This window comes from Mytilus galloprovincialis, chromosome 6, assembly GCF_965363235.1.
Source record: "Mytilus galloprovincialis chromosome 6, xbMytGall1.hap1.1, whole genome shotgun sequence".
NCBI classification, from domain to species: Eukaryota; Metazoa; Mollusca; class Bivalvia; order Mytilida; family Mytilidae; genus Mytilus; species Mytilus galloprovincialis.
In genome coordinates this window covers 52898984-52904983 of record NC_134843.1, presented here as the reverse complement: position 1 = coordinate 52904983, position 6000 = coordinate 52898984, and the positions used below count along the sequence as shown (strand labels likewise).

General features: G+C 32.2%; 1 long non-coding RNA gene across 1 annotated transcript; it reads left to right on the top strand.

Annotated features, from left to right (window-relative positions):
* The first annotated feature begins 2025 nt into the window (after positions 1–2025).
* Positions 2026–5323, top strand: LOC143079869 (uncharacterized). The gene is made up of 4 exons (XR_012979511.1): positions 2026–2158; positions 3033–3087; positions 4422–4478; positions 4979–5323. It is a non-coding gene; the product is annotated as an uncharacterized LOC143079869 (long non-coding RNA).
* The last annotated feature ends 677 nt before the right edge of the window (positions 5324–6000 follow it).

Genomic DNA, 6000 nt, shown 5'->3' with positions numbered 1-6000 from the left:
TCCTCTTGAACATACATGAAATATTTGCCGCTGGACGTTAAGCAACCAGCAACCAATCAATATATATAGGACATTGTCTTGGTATAAAGCTGGCATTTAAGGTAGCGCCTTCCTCATATTAAGAAGTAACGATTTGAACACTTGTAATGCAAGACTTATATGACACTGGAACTAACATAGTCTTTACCAAAACACTGAGCAACACGAATCCTATCAAAATCCGGGAACGATCTCATGTGCTCTAAAAGTGTAATCAGATATTTATCTATTAAGGTACATTTTACCCGTCGTGTTGTGAATTTAAAATTCAGTGATACATTTTTGTAATTAGTCTAATGTGGGAGTTCACATTCGGAGAAAAAGAGAGCGGAATTGTTGTTAGGAAGACTATAACAAGTTCCTCGCCATCATTGAAACAGATTTTCCGTAATGGTTAACCAACTCCATGATGGCGTCCGTAATATATCCAAAGAAATGATTTCGACTTCACCACATGAAACTCTTGACTTTTTTATACAAAAAAAGACAGATCAGTAATATTTTGACTCTATTCACACCCTGTTTTCAATTGAATTATATGGAATGATAAAAGATTAAATATATTGTAATGTTTTTCTTCGACAATGTTTGATATGATATCTTGTTCAAAGAATGAAAATGCATGATCCTTAATGTTGTTCAATTTTATGAAGCATGCGCTACTTCAATAATGTTACCATTCTTAAAATAACGAAATGTGTGTGAAAAAAACAAACTTGAATCTTTCATTCGTGTTGATACATATATGAAAATAACATGAACTCGTCCAGTGTTTTCAGACAGATGGTCAAGTAAATATTGCAGTTTGTAAGAAAAGAGAAATTATAATTAACCTGTCATCAGATATATATTTATTTTTGTAGAGACTATGTGGTCAAGTGTTCTAGCGCGACGGGCACAGTGAAAGGCGACTTGGTGCCACGATATTTCATTAGCATGAATACGAATCCCGAGAAAGGAAGTACGAAAAATTTTCTTTCCAAATTTACAGATATAACATTGTTGAGCTGATGTTCAGACGAATTATATATACAGAATGTATTTTCAAACTTGTATCACCATCACTGCGTGTGATCTGATGGATAAAATCTGTCGCAGAGTTGTCGATTGACGCCACGATATCTCAGTAGCACGAGAGAGACAGAGTTCACAAGACTGTAAAAGGGGCGAAAGATACCAGAGGGAAAGTCAAACTCATAAATCGAAAATAAACTGACAACGCCATTGTTAAAAAATAAATAGACAAACAGAAAAATAATAGTACAAAAGACACAACATGGAAAACTAAAGACTAAGCAACACGAACCCCAATAAAAACTGGGGGTGATCTCACATGCTCCGGAAGGATTAGCAGACCTGGCTCCACATCTTGCACCCGTCGTAATGCTCAAGTTATTACAAACCCGGTAAATAGTCTAATTCGATAGGTCACATTCGTGGTGAAAAGGGAAGTTGATTGTAGTTACGACTCTCAGTTGCCATCCATGTATTTTCATGAATAAGTATTGATACAATTTCACGTTCTGACACAATACATGCTGGACATTTTCAATTTGTAAATACGTAATGCTGAAGATATAACTATCCACTCGAACTACATTCGATTCAATTAAGTTCTATGACCAGTCCAAATCAAAATAAGTGTGACAGGTAAATTTGGTACAACATGTTCGCTAGAACCAGAATATCACATAATTTAAAAAAAAAAAAAACAGATATCAATAACCATGAAACGGTTGGCTCTATGATTCATATTGACCAAATTATCAGAATTTCACCCCCTCTACCCGGCCTCAGAAAATAGGAATAAGAAGCGAAACGAACGTAGAAAATCTATGCAATGATTTAACACAGTACATACGTACTCTTCCTATTATTAATTTCGATCAAATCAGATTAATGTTTAAAAAAATATTTATCACAAGGTTTGCAGAAAATTTTTACAGCATATTTTTTTAACATTTTTCGGAAGGAAAAACGTGTGAAAGGAAACGACATTAGACAAAATAAAATTGTAATTTACATCATCAGAATGTTGATGATTGACGTAAATGTTAGATAAGGAGAAAAGGCCAATCTCTTTTGTCGTCAAACAGTGACAAGATTGAGTTAACAACAAGTACATTTGTAAGTATTGTAAATTATCTTACATATAATGTATAAAGTCAAAAATAGTACATTACATTTTTTTTTATCTTACTAAAACATGTAATATCGGAGAAATACTCATCATTGCGAATATCAACGAATGTCAGTTAAAAAAAGAGTGTAATGCACATTTTTATTAGAAATTCCTTGCTCATGAAAAAATAATATATGTAATGGCTGCCTTACATTTTTTTTTAAACCGTATTAAATTGAAATGGCGTGCCTCTTTCTTTCATCGGATAACAAATAAAAATTTGAAAAAATGTCTTGCATAAAAAGTTTAAAAGCTAGTTCTTGAAACTGATACTAAATAAAAAAAAAGTAATAAAAAAAAAAGAAATTATCTGGTTCCCTTTATTGAGCAAGAAAATACTGCATCTTTCGAAGCACCTGTTATGTGTCTCAATTTTTGTATGAAATTTATGTTTTTATTTTATGTATGTTTGTGCAGAAACGGTGATTGTTTCTATTTTGTTTCCTTTAAATTATAATATTCAAAAAATTGTTTATACACATAAACACAATACCAAATTTAATTTGATTTTATAATTCATTCACATTTCGATTTTGTTTTTCATCAGAGACGATCGTTGCTTTCTTTTTACATTGATGCTCGATTCCATATACATAATATATATATATCTTAACAGTTATAGTACGGCGGCTTTGTGAAAAAATGTGCACATCCTGCTACAAGCATGAAATTTGGAATAGACCTTCCTCGACTATTACTCTTTTATTTCAGATAGGGAGGCATTTGAAAAAAAATGTCTCACTTCCGGTAAAATCCAAAATGGCGGACATTATTATATATATTATTGTCATTGATTTTTATATATTTTTAGGCTATTAAAATGAGGTTATTGATTGCTGTAATTTTACTCTCTGTCTGCTTTACAGGTAATGTCATATCAAACATAAAACAAAATTTTAAATTCACAATATTTTCAACACAACACAACAGTGGCTTATATTACAAAAAGTTTATGCAGTGCTTGGATTACAAAATTTGCACTCGAAACAATAAATTTAGAAAACTTTTGATTGGTTGATTTCTGAGTCTTAGTAGGAGAATCGTTCTCGTGACCATGATGGGCGATCGGCATTATTTTGCCGATATTGGTCCTTATATTTTCTTAAGATGCACCGAACACGTAGCAATTCGTGCTTTTATAGTATGTTTAGCAAACCATTTTGTTACTTACATAAAAGGGTTATCAGATTGCGGAATGTATACATAATCACACATGATAGGTCGGAATAGGACCGTTAAATATGATGCTTGCGTAATTGCATGTAGTTGAGAATCATGCTATCTTAAACGTTAATGCATCCATGAAACAGCCTTTTGTGGTGTTCGTATGTAGTCTGTTGTAAAGCAATATGTTTGTCCTTATTCAACTAAGCCTAAGTATTACGTACAGTTGAAATTCTCGCCCATTATCTCGGTCGACACCTTTGAGAATCTATGTATTGCACCTATTGTTTTGGCCAAAGATATGCATGGACTATTTGTCAATTAACGTTAAAAAGCAAAATCACAAAAATACTTAACTCCGAGGAAAATTCAAAACGGAAAGTCCCTAATCAAATGGCAAAATCAAAAGATAAAACACATCAAACGAATGGACAATTACTACTGTCATATATATTCCTGACTTGGTACAGGCATGTTCAAATGTAGAAAATGGTGGATTGAACATGGTAAATAAACAGACACCAATCTATCAATAAATCATTTGATTATACATATTTGGACAGATTGTCGAGTTTAGGTTTAATCTTCGGATTAAGGTGGTACCTAACACTACAGGGAGATAACCATGTAAAGTCAGCTAAACGTTTTAATTACGTTGTGTTGTAAAAGGAATATTAAGCTTCTCAATGATCAAAATAAGTGTTTGCAAACTGCTATATAACCAGTGTAATTTTTCTGATAAAACGGTTAGTTCGAATTTTTTGAAATTTTTATATTTTTGTAAAAGGGTCAAAGTAAATACTTTGTCAAAATTTTATGAAAATTAAACAACCCAAATTAATTTTACCTAAAGTGTTGGGTACCACCTTAATATATGAAAACAAGAAGACGTGGTGTTATCGCCTATGCTATAACTCTCCACAAGAGATCGAATGAAAAATACAGTAAGAGAAATAGAACAGCCATGCATTTATATCTATATTTATCAAATTAAAAAAAAATGTTTTTCTTATTAATTTAAAGTTTTAAATTTTAGTGAAAGAAGGCATCTATCAAGCTTCCACAACTGAACACGTCAATCAACGTAAATATGGTATGAATGTATCTGAATCTAGAATACCTGTTTCCCAAAAAAGAAGATTGGAAATTGTTTTCTGATCATGCTACAGAATTTATTTTCGAAAGATGCCGATGTCTGTAATATATTTTTTCGATTATAAGTTGGTCTTATATATATTTCGCCTAAGCCAAGCTGTACGTGAAATTGTCATATTACATTGTGTAGGTCAAATAAGCGAATTTCGAAATGGCATAGTGACATCAAGGGCGGCCTTTCTATCGTGAATAAAATTATTTTCCAGATTAAAGCAACTTGTACATTTGTGAATAACATTTTGAATAGTTTGAATCATCTTAATTTTTTTTTTTTTGCAAATTTAGGGGTCCAATTATGGATATTATGATTCCCGTTCATTTTAAGAATTAAATTATGTTGAAATTGTATACAATAACTATTTGCAAGCTGGGCCCGTATGCATAAAACTACTGAAGTTAATGAGTCTTTATAAAATTGCTATTATTTAATATTGACAGGTGGCGGTTTAACAGAGACTCGAGATCGTAAATGTATACCATTCATGGACTGTGGCTTTTCTATTGATAAGTGTCCACCTTTTTGTCGGAGGAAAGGTTGCAATGGTTCACAGTCGAAATGTTTTGGATACACTCTATGCTGCTGCACAGGATGCAGTCATGGGAAATGACAGTTTAATCCATGCTGTCTGGTGTGAACTAAGGCTCCTAGTTGAAGACCGTACTTTGATCTATAACATTTTACTTTTACAAATTGTGACTTGGATGGCGAATTGTCTCACCGGCGTATACCACATTTTCTTATATTTATGTAATGGTGTGTGTCTAATAAAAATGTAAATGTGACTTTGAGAGACCTTTCACTTAAAAATTAAATGCCTCTTTCGATAAGTTTGATTTGAGTGAAAAAGCGTTTACCGAAGCTTATATTTTATATTCGCGCTTTCGCTCTAAAAATGTGCACACATTTAACCCTTTTACTAGCCATTAAATTATATTTAAAAAAAGAAGCATTCAATTCTTATAATTAAATTTTTATTTCATTACAACCATGAAATTAAGAGTTCTATCGAGAGTTTCGTATTTTTATCTATCGTCATGCATTGTTTAATAAAAAATTGTCACAAGTAGTACGTGCAGTGGATGCTGTTGTGTTTCATACGGAAGTGCGTGACAATTTGATATTTGAGTGCCTCACAATTGTTGTCAGCCAATCAAAATTATGGATTCAAATGAAACGTTTTTCAGAAATGCAATAGCACTATAGCTCATTTCAATACAACGAAACATATGTATGTGTTATATGGTTTTCTATTAAGGCATTACAATACGATTAATGATTTGCCTCCCTCCACACAATCAATGTGAGTTTTCCATGGAAATTTATAAATTCATATAAACTAGTAATACAATTGTCCCTAAACATTTCTTAATAAACATCAACTTTATATTTACGTGTTTTTTCCAACATTCCATGGGTAAGCAAGCGAAGGGCAGACAAAGTAGCCACCGACAACGAACTC